General features: G+C 36.7%; 1 protein-coding gene across 2 annotated transcripts in view; it reads right to left on the bottom strand.

The window, feature by feature from the left end:
• fndc3ba (fibronectin type III domain containing 3Ba) overlaps positions 1-10224 on the bottom strand; it is a 102479-nt gene extending 92255 nt beyond the window's left edge. The window contains exon 1 of one of the 2 annotated variants that reach the window (XM_028438340.1): positions 10100-10224. The gene's annotated coding sequence lies outside the window, so the exon portion shown is untranslated. Of the gene's footprint in view, positions 1-9639; positions 9861-10099 lie in introns of those variants that run through there. The other variant, XM_028438341.1, reaches the window with a different exon arrangement.
• Positions 10225-16135: the final 5911 nt, after the last annotated feature.

Below are 16135 nucleotides of genomic sequence, written 5' to 3'. Positions count from 1 at the left end.
GAAGTTTAATAGCTGACTGATACAATATTATATTATTATTACGTTACACGCACGCACGCACGCACGCGCACACACACACACACACACACACACACACACACACACACACACACACACACCCACACACACACACATACACACACATACACACACACACACACACACACACACACACACACACACACACACACACACACACACCCACACACACACCCCACACACACACACACACACACACACACACACACACACACCTCCCAACAGCGTGAGGTCACAAGGTCACATTCCACCTCCTCAATCAGCTTCAGGATTTCACTTAAATTTAGGAGTGCGTCTGTGTGTGTGTGTGTGTGTGTGTGTGTGTGTGCGCATACCTTTGCCGGCAGTTTTTTTTTTTTTGGAGTGTTTAAGATATTTGGGTGATTTGTGGGGGGTCCCCTCCCCCCGCCCTTGAGGGTGAGGATGAGCGAAGTGAAGAAAAATCTAAGCCTTGAGCGACGTCTACTTTAGCTTTAACTTTACTTTAGTGCACGTGTGTGCGCGGGCTCGTGCACTAAAACTTAAACACAGACAAAACACTAGATCGCAGTGTGGTGATGTTGGCGATGTAACTGATGCAACACACACACACACACACACACAAAGCAGGCTTTTATTTTCTTAACGCTGCACAGATCTGTGATAAGAAGAAGCTCTAAAGGCATTGTTAGTCTTTTTAGCTCACATTCCTGATGGTTTATTGTGAAGGGGCAGGAAATAGGCTGGGGACAATAGGTAGGTTTTCAAATAAAAGCCCGTAGAGCAGAAGAAAATAATGTTGTGGTGTCAGGTTTACATTATCAGTGGGAATGATTGGATTCTTCTGTTGATGTTATTGGAATTAAATCAATCAGGAAAAGATAAAAAAACTTATTTCACTGCTGTTTAACTGATTAAACAGGGAGGAATTCACTAGAATTTAATTGAAATTTGGTATATTTTATTGTACTTTTGTGTGTGTTTTAGTGTAATTTGGTATTTTTCTGTTTTTTTTGTATATTGTTTCTGTTTTGGGAATAATTTTGTATATTTTTTTTGGTTGTAATTTTGTATATTTTTCTGCCATTTTTGTGTATTGTTGTCATTTTGCGTGTGTGGTTTAGTATATGATTAGGCAGTTTAATCAATGTATTTTATATAAAAAAGACTATTGGAATGTTTCCAATACCAGCACAAAACGGGTTGTCATTGTGAGAACTTTTCATGGTAAACCAAAATAATAAGCTCCTAAAAACACTGATGGAGGCATATTTTCTGTACGTAGGCAAATAAAAGGCAGCAACAGGAAAATGTTGCACAGCTGTTGTTAAAATGGGGAAATCCCAAATACCAGCACTGGGGATTTATTGAGATGGAAGAAACCAACGCTGCATTAGAAAGAAAAAGAACGTGAAAAAGATTGTTTACGCATTTCAGTGTTTCGTTTCTGCAGCTTTCCCTCATCAGATGTGCTTCAAACATGCTTAATAATAATAAATACAATAGAAAACTATAACAAAAATATACGTAATGATTCCAAAAACACATAAAACAACAGAAAATATACAAAAGGACACCAAAACACACAAAAAAGGACAACAAAAATGCACACAACTACAAGAAAATATATATTTTCAACTAACTATAAATTCCAAAACCACAGAAAGGCAGAAAAACATGTGGAAAGACAACAAAAAACACACAAAATTACTTCAAAAGCATTAATACATAAACAAAATAGCTCTAAAAAACCACATACAGCACAAAAAATATACAAAATGACATAAAAAAATACACAAAAGGACAACAAAATTACAATATTCTGATTAATAATATACATAATGATTTCAAAAATACAAAAAATAGCAGAAACACAATATACAAAAGGACAGAAAAAACACTCATGAATACACAAAACGACATACAGCACAAAATTACGTAGAAAAATATAAACCAAACAACAACAAAAAATATACAAAATGACACTAAAGATTTCAGCGTTAGTTTACACCTTTCTATTTAGTTTTAGCAGCTTTAAATATTGTCATTCATTTCATATTTATACACAGCAGAAAAGCCCTGAAACAAACAGACACTGATTGATTTGAGATTCTAACCGTTAGCTAACACGCTAAAGCTAACATGCTAAAGCTAACATGCTAAAGCTAACATTAGCCCACCCGTCTTACAGTGAAAAATATGGAGAAAATGTGTGATATTGTTCCAAAACATGAATTGATATTTTACAAATTAATTAAATTGACCAGGTTTCCCAGGGACATTGAACGCATCTCGGGAACACGTTAATTTAAATGACCGTAACTCCGCTAAAATTCCACCAGTTTCTGAAAGCTAATGAGTTGCTCTTGGTTCTTTACTGTAATTTCAATCAGACGTAACAGAATCATTCAAGATGGCGCTTTGTTTTAACAAAATCGTAGCGCACGAGGAAGAGAGAAAGAGGAGAAAAGTCCAAGAGAAAGTGAGAAATTAAAAGAGACCAAATAGTTGTGGATTTAATTGAAAAGGTTATTTATATTTAATGATTATTTACTGTTCTGTATGCCTTGATTTGTTTGTTGTAGTTTTAATTTGTTGTAATTTTTAAATCTCTAAGAAGGTTTTTATGACATTCATCCTTTGTTATGAAGAGAGAAATTATTTTTAAACAATGCAGACTACAACAACTTATTTATTTTTCTTTTACCGTTACATGCTATATTCAAGAAAATGTTGAGCACTTTGCAGAGTTTGGGCAATTTTCTTCATCCTATATACATCTATCTATTTATCTATTTATAAAAGCAAAGAACCTCTGTCTGTGTGTGTGTGTGTGTGTGTGTGTGTGTGTGTGTGTGTTCCTCACATATCTCTGCCAATCAGGCTCAGATTGACCTGAGACTTTCAACATGGCTGCTGCTTGGTTCAAAGATGTGCAACGTTAGATTTGTTTGGACAGCAGTGATACCGTTAATGAATTATTTCATAAAATTATCCACCGGGACAATTTTATGTAATTTTAGAACTGATGACATCATCACTGTGGATTGAGCCTTTGCTGGCTTTGATCACGCAGCATAGTTGGCCAAGTTAGAGGCAGCATGTGGGGGCACCACAGCCAATCACTCTGTGGGCAGCGGGGCAGACGGCGGACGGTGTCCGGCCGGGGGCAGTCTGTCCCAGGGTGGGTGCCGCGGTGGCCTGGGGCGCCGTGTGTGTGTGTGTGTGTGTGTGTGTGTGTGTGTGTGTGTGTGTCTTGCGAGCTCAGTTGTGGAACGGTGGTTCACGACCACCCTGTGGCATCCCGGCCGGCAGAGTGCCAACACTGGCTTCAATTTTTGCTCGCTTTGGGTGAATCATGCATGTGTGTGTGTGTGTGTGTGTGTGTGTGTGTGTGTGTGTGTGTGTGTGGTTGATTCAGAATTGAATTTGCTTTAGGAATTAAGTGTTTACAAGAGGATTTTACTTTTATTCTGAATTAAAGAAGAATTAAAGCTCCTATGTAAACCATCCATGAATAATCTACTTAACCTCCCACTTTTCTATAAACTTCCCACGGGCACTGCACTAGTAATAATAATAATAATAATAATAAAACTAAGAATATTGGCGATTACGTTTCAGGAAGGGAATTCCATATTTTCCCTCCATTTTCAATGAACACAGAAAACTTGAGGCTTTATGAAAACATGTTCAACCCACACAGTTTTACTTTATAAACTCACAGTCGCACAAAAAACTAAAAGACAGCCATTAACAAGCGACGGAACTTTCCATAGGGATGCTAACTAGCAACACCAACATGCCTAGCATGCAAATACAAGCACGTAAAGGTAAAGCGGTGTGTGTGTGCATGTGTGTGTAACCAGGTGTGCAGCTGACCGTGTACATGTACAGACACATTGTGGAGCTGAAGTTTAACGAGCCACAGGAAGGTAAAAGTTTCTCCTGAAATAACTTCAGCCACTGATGAGCCACGATGGAAGTCTGATGCCTGACTTTTGCAACATTTAATCTCTGGTCTGCCTCTCCTTTTATTGTTCTGTTCTGTTGTTGTCAAGGTCGTCTCTCTGCGACCACAGGAAGCATCCACACACACACACGTCATCATCACACAGAGAAGTGAAAGTTATTCTGTAGAATCACGAGTCGGATCATGTTCCAGAACTGCTTAGTGATGATGACACCAAAAAAAAACAACATTTAGACAATGATCTACAGCAGGCATGGGAAACTGGTAAATAAACGTACAAAATGACACCAAAACACACAAAAGGGCAACAAAAATGCACAAAAACACAAGAAAATATACAAATTTAAGACCAAAAAAATATACAAAATGATTCCAAAAACACACAAAACAACAGAAATACACAAAAATAACAGAGGAATATAGAAAAGGACAGACAAACGTGCAGAATAGCAACAAAAAGCCACAAAATTACACCAAAATCACACTAAAGGATAACAAAAATACACAAAAACAAAAGAAAATATACACAATTTCAACCATAAATATACGAAAAGATTCCAAAAACAAAGAAGGATAGAAAAACGCGTAAAATCAATCAATCAATCTTTATTTGTATAGCGCCAAATCATAACCAATAGTATCTCGAATGACAACAAAGAACACACAAAACGGCCTCTAAAACACCAAAAAGGCACAAATCCCCCAACACTGCTCCTTCATTGTAAAGCGACTTTGAGTCCCCAGAAAAGCGCTATATAAAATTGATGTATAATAATAATAATAATAATAATGAAACAACTTACAGCAAAAAGTAACAGAAAAATATATTCCAAACAACAAAAATACACAAAAGGATAACAAAACTACATGAAAATGTACAAAATTAAAATCAAAATTACACAAATTGATTCCTAAAACAAAAGAAATACACAAAAATGGCAGAAAAATATAAAAAAAGGACAGAAAAATGTGTAGAATGACAAAAAACACACTAAATGAGTTCCAAGACATTCATAAATGCAAAAAATAGCTCCAGAAATGCACAAAAAAAACAAACAGCACAAAATGACAAAAAAATATAAATATCAAACAACAACAAATGCACAAAATACAGGAAAATATATAAAATTACAACCAAAAACATCCAAAATGATTCCGAAAACAGACAAAAAACACAAACAACATAGAGCTCAAAGTGAAGTTCAGTTTCATACTTTCAGGATGAGCCTCATGAATAAAACTATTCTAAAAAACAAAAGTGTAAACACACTAAAAGTAAAAAAAAAAAGCCTCACAAAGTGTTTGATCTCTGATGATCAGTAACAATAAAACTCTCCAACAAGTCTGTGTCAACCTGAAGCTTCTAATCTCACACGTTCATAGTAAATGTTCTCTTTTATATAAAGAACATAAAGGAAAAATCAACGTGAGAAGGGATGAAGGAGGAGGAAAAGTTGAAAGGCTTCTTTTATCTTCTTCTAAATCAACTGTCAACAATGCAGGAAATTATCACGAAAAAGGGGGGAGACGTTTTCTGGAGAGGGAGACAGGGAGGGAGGGGGCGAGAGAAAGACCAGAGGAGGGTAAACATCACAGCTCTGTGCCAAGCAAACACAAGATGCTGGGATACTTCAACAAAAAGCCAGCGTTCATATGGGAGAGAGAAAGAAAGGAGAGACGGGGAATGCTGGGAAAAAGAGAGAGAGTCGCTGTAAAGCTTTATTCACACATGCACAAAGCGTTTTATCAACTGCAGAGTTAGTTCTCTCATTTGAATCTCAATAAAACAGGAAATAACTGATTATTAATATAAAGGAGTTCACCTGAGCAAACACACACACACCTTCCAGTCAACACGTGGGTATAAGACTATTCTTGAAAAATCTGTCCCGCTTAGTTTTTTTGTCTCTTTATTTGAAATTAAGTCCCGACATGACACGGAAAATGCCTCACATGCATGTTTTAGGACAATATCATAAATGATTTAAAGTCTAGAAAGTGTCACAAAAATTTATCACATTTTTTCGACAAAAAGACCGGGCAGGGGTGAGCCCGCGTATCCAGATGGAACTTCTGTGGCCAGATACACGATGGATTCCTGGAATAAGTGGAAGGTTGTGAGTCCATCCATGCTCTCCATGGAGGACATGTCATCTACATGATTGGATTTATGGGAGCAGGGATGTTGCTGATTGGAGCAGGCAGCTTTCTGATCTATTGCAAAGTCTGTATTACATTGGCAGCTGTTTTGGGAAGGCTACCAGTCAATTCTGAAGGGTAGGGCACAGCACTCAACGCTCAGACTAATGTGATGAACAAACTTTAAAGTAAGCAGGAGGCGACTTTCAGTGTTTACGTGGGACTGAAACCAGCTTGGAGAGGCTGAGTGCTTGGCTTGGAGTGTGAAGCCACATTATTGCATTTTACTGCTGGAGACCAAAGACTCAAGGATACCTAAATTGTGCTAGCCCAAATCTAAATCAATTTGCTTATCTTTATCCTCCCCCACACGCCAACCGCTCAAGGTTGTCCGTCTCCCTCCATCTCCACCTCCTCCTCCCCCATCGCCGCCTGGACTTTTGTTTTCTGAACCAGATCTACCAAGGTCGTCACACATCATCTGACTGTTTCAGAGGGAAAGCAAAGGGTTTATTTTCAATGCCTCCATCGGCCCTCCGTTCCCCTTCCCGCCCCGCAAGCTACAAGGGAGCATGTGAAGCGCCTACAGAGGCTGCACGCGTGCACCCCCCAGCGGCTGGCAATCCTTTCTTTTTCCACCCTAAACCCCAAACCCAGGCCCTAGGAAATAATATACTTTTAAACAAATATTGATTAACTTTTTGATTCTTATTTTTTTGCAATGAACTCCTTCAAAAACAACAGAAATGCACAAAATGCCTCACAATGACAAGACAACAACAAACACACAAAATGAGAGAAAAACACAAAATTACTATAGAAAGTCTTTCTTCTTTACTGTATTAATCCTCAGATTGCTCATTAATCTAAATACTGACATGAATGTTGATCATGTGACCCTCCAATCAAAGGAACACATTTTTTGTGGCCTCTCGCTGTGATAAAAGTTGTCCACCTCTGAACTATTTTAATACAAAATAAGCTATAGAATATACAGTATATCTGAGAAATATGGAAAAATTGACTGCAATCTATGAATAATATTACATACTTGGATGATGTTAATTGTACTGTGTGAATGTATAAATAAAAACAAGTTTAAAAAAAAAAAAAAGATATATCTCAATATTGTCAATATATTGCCCAGCCCTATTTGGAACCACTGACCTAAACCATGAGTGGTGTTTCTATGTCAATGTAACTACAGCTGCTGCAGCTAGGTAACATGATTAGCATCAGCTAGCATGTTCTAGGTTAGCATAGCAACGCTATGATAGCGAGCATCATCCTGACCAATCCCTGAAGGTCGGTGCAGGTAGAATAAACCATATTATTATTATTATTATCATGATGTCTGAGGCTAAAAACAGACTCAGATTATTCTTAGCAGCACATGACCTTATAATACGTGGGGGGGGGGGGGGGACTTCCTCCTCCTTTCTAAGAATAACCACTTCCTTAATATATTACAGGTCTTACTGTTTGGCTTTAGAGGAACATTCTACGACATCATAAACACATTTATGACAAAGAACAGCGTCATGGTTTCAAACCACAGGTCGCTGATCATAAAGCGTTATCTGCCCTGATCTCCATGATCATCACATGTGTAACATCTGACCAATAAATGTAGTTGTACATTCAAATCATCTCCTATTACAGACGTGGGGTAAAGTAAATGAACATCATGACTCCAAAAACACACAAAAATGATAGAAAAATACACAACAGGACAAGAAAAAACACAACACAACAGAGAGAGTGCACAAATTTTGCTAACAAAACCTACAAAAACGACAGAAATTAAACAGGCAACAAAACAATACAAATTTTCTCCAGAAACACACACAACGACTTCAAAATATACACAAAAATAACAGGAAAAACACACAAAATGACAGCAAATATATAAACGAGGACTTTTGATATTTTGTTTGTGAATATTTGTGGTCGTATTGTGAGTTTCTGTTGAAAATTTCTCAATTTCAACTTTAATCTTGACATTTCAACAATAATCTCAACATTATATTTCAACTTTGTTCTTTAAATTTCAATTTTAATCACGTCTTTTTGACTTGAATCTTGAAATTTAAACTTTAATTTCGTTTTTTAGATTTTAATCTCAACGTCAACTATTTTGATTTTAATCTGTTTTTTCTCCTTTAATCTCGTTTTTTCGACTTAAATCTTGAAATTATGTAAAACTTCAACTTTAGTCTCAACATTTCAACTTGAATCTGTTTTTTCTACTTTAATCTTGTTTTTCTATTTCAATCTTGTTTTTTTGGCTTTAATCTCAAAATTTTACGTAACTTTATTCTTAAAATTTAACCTCGACATTTAAACTTTAATCTCATGTTTTCGACTTTAATTTCAAAATTGTATTTCAACTTTATTCTGAACATCTTTATTTTAATCTCGTTTCTTCGAATTTAATCTTGTTTTTTTTTTGTTTTTTTAAACTTTAATCTCGAAAATACATTTCAACTCAAATTTGTGATTATGATCTAGTCTTTTTGACATTAATCTCAACATTTCGACTTTATTTAGCCAAAACCATTTTCTCCATCATTCAGCCCATATTATTTGGCCCTAATCCGCTTCCGTACATCTGATCTTTTCAAAGGGAGAAGAAGAGAAAAAGTCTGCATGGCCACATCAGCTTCTCCCCAAAAGAATGTCACCTGACGTCATATATTTGGGATCACATTTCTCCTGTGCGCGTGCACAGTTCCACATTCTCCAACGTGCCCACTGGATCCAGACTCGAGCGCACACTTAAACAAAATGAACAATAAAATCAAAGTCACTGCGCCAATTACGCATTACGCACGGGCCGCTCGTGATGACAGCACCATAATTAAAACATTGTGTCCAGGAATGAAACAAAGACACAAACACATCCAACATAGAGCTCTCTCTCTCTCTCTCTCTCTCTCTGTAAACAACAGCTGCAGCAGCTGCTGATGACACGTCGATGCTGATGCTGTGCGTAAAAAGAAAAAGAAAGTCAGTCCGACTGCGTTTAGGGCCGTAGACCAATGTTTGATTTCCACGTCTGCATCAGAGGAGCCAGAGAGAGAGAGAGAGAGAGAGAGAGAGAGAGAGAGAGAGAGAGAGAGAGAGAGAGAGAGAGAGAGAGAGAGAGAGAGAGAGAGAGAGAGAGAGAGAGACTAGAAGGAATGCTAGGATATGCTGGAGTTGGATTTTTTTTTTTTCCTCCTTTTTTTCTTAAAGCCTTTTTTCCTGAATTTTCAGCAACTGACCATCAAAGTTGAGCAAAAAAAAAACGTCCAACGCGACATGAAACCATCATAAATAAATAAATAACCTCCTGTGTCTAATAATGTCACTGCATCAGCATCTTCTGTTTCACACTCAGTCCTTTTCTTTCCAGCTATGGGAAAAAAAAAGAGCATTTCCTGATTTTCACCAAACAAACACGCACTAAGATACACACTTTTCCTCCTGTTGCACACGCACGCACACGCACGCACACACGCACTCACTCCATCTGAAGTCCTCGCAGACAAAAACACATTCTTTAAGTGAAAGAAGCGGATCGAACCCGACACTCCGTGGTTTAGTCAGAGGATGAATCAGCTCCAGGACCAAATCAAGGGCTTTTTCGTTTCGTTTCAGACGAAAAAAAAATAAAAATCTCAGCCCAAAGTTTCGTTTCAGCCTCTTTTCCGTTTTTCCGTTTTTCCTGTGCGTTGGCCAAAGTGGCCCAGACTGCCGGCGTCAGCGCTCACACACACACACACACACACACACACACACACACACACACACACACACACACACACACACACACACACACACACACACACACACACACACACACACACACACACACACACACACACGCACTTTGAAAACTTTTCCCCATCCACTCCAACGACCTCCTTCCGCCTGGTTCAGAGCGGGTTTCCGGTTAAAAAGACGCGTAAAAAGAGCGGAACTCACCTCGCTGTAATAAAATAATGTTGAGAGGGTCGAGGCTGTGTTTTTTATTCCCAGGTCGGGTCCTGCTTGTCTGCTGGCGCGGTGCGACGCGTACTGGGAGACTCCGCCATGTCAATCAAAGCGCGACGCACATGGAGCTCAGAGCCCGCCCACTTTTACCGTAATGCACCAAATGTGCGCAGCAACAAAAGCTCAGTGAACTTTTTTTATTTAATTTTTGCACCCAAGGAACTCAGATGTTCATAAATATATAATAAATAAATACATGAACTTATGACCAATTGCAACATTAATATAAAAAAGAAACAAAGGTTTTATGTATTTTTGTTGATATTTTGTTTATTTTTCTGTCTCATGGTGTGTTTTTGTTTTAATGTTTTGTATTTTTGTTGTCATTTTGTGAAACTGTTGGTGTTTTGTGTTTAATGTTTAATTTACTGTAACTTCGAATCATTTTGTGTATTTTAGTTGGTTGTTGTAGTAATTTTGTGTAATTTGCTGTCATTTTGTGTTTTTTTATTGGAGTGATTTTGTGTATTTTTGTTGGTATTTTGTTTGTTTTTGTAGTAATTCTGTGTATTTTTCTGTCGTTTTCTGTGCACTTTTGTGTATTGCTCTGTCATTTTTGTGTTTTTGTGTAATGTCCTCATTTTGTGTTTTTTTTTTTGGATTCATTTTGTGCATTTGTGTTGGTATTTTGTTTGTTTTTGAAGTCATTGTGTCTCTGTGGGCTTTTGTTTAACGTTTTGTTAGTTTTATTGTCATTATATTAATTTTTTTTTGTCATTTTCTGTGTTTTTTGTGTAATGTCCTGTTATTTTGTGTATTTTTGTTGGTATTTTTTGTTTTTCATAGTCATTTTGTGTATTGTTGTTAATGTTTTGTAGGTCCAGAGTCATTGTGTGTATTTTTCCGACTTTTTTTTGTTAGTATTTTACTGTATTTGTTTTGGGGGCTGCACACATTTAGACAGAGAGCACGCTTGTATTGTGTAGCCAATAAATAAATACATATAACATAATATCATTATATGATTATTGTTAGGCTTTCATGGTTTTTTACAGAACTCACTTAAATGTGTCAAATATTGATGCTACTGTTTTCTGTCAAATAAGATTTATTATCTTTACAAGTAATGTCAATATTTATTTACAATAGCATTTTTATTATTCCCCCAACTTTCAAAGTCTGCTGAGTCACAGTGAACTGAACTAGACACTTTAATGTGGTTGAAGCCAATAGAATAATTTTATTATGATAATAATTACCTATAAAAGAAAAAATTAAGCTAATAAATTGTAATAAAACAACATCAAATCATCCCAACTTGTTTATCTGCTTTAAAATCAAGCGAGAAAAAAAAATCTCGGTAATTTTTTGTGATTTTTTTGGTCCAAGTGTTTGTATAAAACTGAATCAGAATGAAGGTGTGTGTTTTCAGTTAGTGTGTGTGTGGCCATTAAACCCAGCTCACACTGTTATTATTAATATTATTCAGACAGTTTACCTGCTCTGACCTGAGTCACCTGACCACACTCACTAATACCACCACTGAGATCTGTGTTTAAATTTAGACACACACACACACACACACACACACACACACAATAGTGACCCTGAGTCTGCCCACTGGGCCAAACATCAGTGTCATCAGAACCTCTGGTGCAAACATTTTAGTCATTTTGTTAACGCACAACATGACAGAAAAATGCACAAAAAATGAAAACAAAAGGAGAGAAATTTATATTAAAATTCTATCATCAAAAATACACAAATTTACAGCAAACGTAAACAAAACAAAAAATAGGAAAGACAAAAATGACTCTAAAAACACACACAGACATACAACCAAAACAACATACAAACCTATGCTAAATGAGTACAAAAAAATACACAAAATGACAACAATACATACAAAAGGAGAGAAAAATGTACAAAATCAAATACAAAAAATACACAAAATGAATCCAAAACACAGAAAATGATTTCTGAAATGCAAAATAACAAATAACAACATAAATACACAAGGTGACGTATAAAAACACAGAAATAAAACAAAAACACACAACACAACATAAAGACCATAAAAAACGACTACATAAATACACAACACAACAACAAAAACATACAAAACGAGAGAAAAATCTACAAAATCGAACACAAAAAATACACAAAATGAGAATAAAATGAACAAAATGGCAACAGAAATACACAAAATGACAAAAAGAACAGACAAAACAAATAATATAGAATAAAACACAAATACACAGAGGACTTCAAAACACAGAAAATTATTTCAGAAACACAAAATAACAACATAAACACACAAAGTAACATTTTAAAAAACATACAAGACAACAAAAACCCACAAACTCTTTGTAGTTTCCTGTGTTAATGCTCTGATTGGTCTTTATTCTAATGCTGACATGAATGTTGATCATGTGACCCTCACACACCGATTAATAACTTTTAAAAGTGTTTTATTAAAGTGGAATAAAAGATGTATTTGACACAGAGTCTGTGCTCCTCGCCTCCATGTTTCTCTTTATTTCCTCAATGATTTTAAGCACTAACACGTCCCATAATGTGGTGATCAAATAAAAACCAGTGGGAACATGCATGTACGTTACATGTGCATGTACGTTACATGTTGTCCTTTTGTGTATTTTTCTCTCATTTTCTGTGCATTTGTGGTTATTTCATATATTTTGGAGTCATATTGTGTTATTTTTGTTGTCAAATTTGTATTTTTCTGTCATTTTTACATGAATTTGTTATGGTTCTTTGTGTGTTAGCTGTATTTTACTGTCAGATTGTATATTTTCTGTGCTTTTGTTGTTGTTTTGTGTATTATTGGAGTCATATTATTAGGGAGCCAAGCCCGCGGGGCCAGGGAACCATGTATGTAAGCACACGCGGTTCCTCGGACCAGCGGTGCTAGGAACCCTATTGTTATCGTTTCGATTATTATTATTATTATTATTATTATTATTATTGTTACCTTATATAGTTCCGTTGGTAAAAGTGTTGCTGCAGGATAAACCGTGCAAGGTAGGGTGGTGCCCTTTGGAGGATGGGTCCAAAACCCCCAGGGGACCTTGGACGCAAAAATTCACATATATCCGCCAGCAGGTGGCGCTATAACCAAGGTCAATGCGTTTTGGCCTACAACTCCCAGACTGTATGTCGCATATTCAAAAACTTCATATGGACAGATTCCCTGAGTAGCACTGAATCACCTGGGCTAGGCCACGCCCATTTCCATCTAAACTTTTGTCGGAGCAAAATCGCAAAAACTGGAAAACCTACTTTTTAGAATTACTCCTTGGGATTTTGTCCAATCAGCGTGAAACTTGGCACACTTTTTACTTTTTGGGGACATGAAAATACAGGCTCTACTTTTTATCATCAGAATGTGTTAAAGTAAATCTACAGAATACACAAACATTTACACAAATTATAAAGTACAATTGAATATGTCACAAAACTTAGAAATATACAAAACTTTACTAAATGAAAAATGTTTTAGTGTGAATGTGTAGCTACAAGTCCACAGCACTATGAACTACATGGCCAGAATAAAAGCATCACAATTGAAAAATAATGTAAGAACTGTTTATTTTAATTGAGGGGTTTAATATTTCAATTGTTAAAATCGTCAAAGTGTTTTTAAGCAGCATGACTTGTATTTTAAAGTAAAATAAGGTTATTATACTGTAATATTTATTTAATTTGTGTTTACAATGGGATTTTTTTGGGGGGGGACACGACCCCTGCATCCCCCACCATGATTTGCACCCCTGCCCCCATTTGTCCATCTCCAACATTTTGCTCAGAATACTGTGAAAAAACAACAATAGAACACAATGATGGAATGAAAGTGGAATTAAAATTCATGGAACTAACAGAATTTAAACACAAATTTGACATAAATTGTTCATTGAGAGATTAATAAAAAAGCGTGCAGTGCAATACCAATTCCCTTATGTTGGAATTCTGAGGAAAAAAATCTGAATTCTAAATTTAAAATCAGAAAAATATCAGATTTTTTACCTGAAAGTCACACTTCTCACTTTAAAGTTGGAATTCTGAGAGAAATGTCAGATTTCTTAATTTAAAGTCAGAATTCTTGAGGAAAAAAGTTATTATACTATGATTTTCATGATCTGACCCAACTTAATAACTCAGTTCAACACAACATTTATTTTTATAAACATTTTGTTTATTTATTTTTTCTTTCATCTTTTTACAATAAAAGTTTCTTCTTTTATTGTAAGGGGGGGGGGGGGGGTAGAGATAAAGAGTCAAACTTGAGGTTTATATTGTTCTAATGTTTGGTTTTCCTGGTAAACCACTGGTGGATTCTTTTCCATAGAGGTTTCTTTTTAGCGTGGCTGGAACGCTCTTCTTCTAATTCCACATCTTTGGCTTTCAGTAGGTTCTGTGTTGTGAGCAGGGCGTTCTTCAGCATGGTCACCTTTTCTTTCACCTGCTCCTCCAGACTGCAGTAGGCCTGCTCCTTTGACTTCACCACTTCTAACATGTTGGCGTTCACCTCCAACAGTTGGTCGTGTTCATCACTTTGACTTTTTAATTTCTCCTGCTCCTGCCTGAGATCGGCCCTCAGAACGTCGTTTTCAATGTTCTGCTCATGGAACTCCTTTCTGGAAACATCTAGAGCCAGTCTGAGTTGGGCCAGGTACCAGTCTAGTAATTCCATCTGGTACGTTCTCAAGGATGTCTGGTATCTCATGTCTTCACATGTGATACACCCTGGTGGTGCTTGGTCAGGTACCAGTTTGCAGCCTGGATCACAGGGACTCACTGGTACGGTGGCTGGTGGATGGTTCACCTGTTCATCATGACCCTTGTCTCCAGGAGATGATGGTTGATCTCCCTTCATCTCCTGCGTCTTAAACTTCTTCCTCCGAGGTGGCTTTGGCGGGGGGACTGACGCCTTTATGAATGTGTTAAATAAGGGCTCAGAACCCCCAAAGTCACTAAAAGTAACGGCCATCGCTGGTTTTTGATCCATTGTCAATGTTTCAAGAAACAAAAGCAAGAGAATCTTCAACAAAAAGTGTAGTTTTTAGAGCTTTGAGCTGTGTGTGCTACTGTAGAACAATCCAGGGACTTTCAAGTCATGTTGCTTTCATCTCCTGTTTGTTTACATTTCTGTTGTCATGGTTACAATCAACACAACATTCTAAATGATGATTTGCTGCTGCTTTATTAACAAACAATAAAATAATGGAATTAAAGAAATCTAAACAGGGCTAAGACCCCCCCCCCCCCCCCCCCCCCCCCAATAAATAAATAAATAAATAAAAACTCAGGTGAATTATAAGTGGATTTAAAGCAGGATTTGAAAGTCTTCAGTGGGGGGGGGCTGTTAGACGTTGGAGGGTAGCTTACTTTACAGCAGGGTTTCTCAAATGGGGGTACGTGTACCTCTAGGGTTACGCAATGGCCCTACAGGGGCGACTTGAGGGAGAGAGTGGAAAAATAACAAATAAAGTGTCAGTCTTTGTCCCCCCCCAGGCATGAGATGACTGGAAATAATAAAAACTATAGAAATAAATCTATTCGGGAGCCACTAAATCTATTTTTTAACCTATGTGGGGTCGCCTGAAATTTCTGAATAATTTTTTATTCTTAAAACAACACAATCTTAAACAACTGTATTTCTTTACTTTCACTTTGTGAATATAGTTTAACTAAAATGCAGTAAAAATAAATACATATTTGAGCTCAAACATGATTGAAAACTATCAAAATAGGGTCACGATCTAAAACAGGTTGTTAACCACTGCATTAAATACTTTTTATTTCCACTTATTTACTAAGTTACATTCTTTAAAATGTGTGTTTTCACTTGTTCATTTCATCATTATGTTATATTGTTGTTTTTAAATAGTTTTCTATGCAAAATGTTGTAGTCGAACAAAGGGGGTACCTATATAACCTATATAGAGTCGCATCTTCTGATATAGGCCACGCCCACTCCCACGGCAGATTACTCTTTGTAAGTCACTA

This window comes from Gouania willdenowi, chromosome 22 (assembly GCF_900634775.1).
Source record: "Gouania willdenowi chromosome 22, fGouWil2.1, whole genome shotgun sequence".
NCBI classification, from domain to species: Eukaryota; Metazoa; Chordata; class Actinopteri; order Blenniiformes; family Gobiesocidae; genus Gouania; species Gouania willdenowi.
This window is presented reverse-complemented; position numbering and strand designations above follow the sequence as displayed.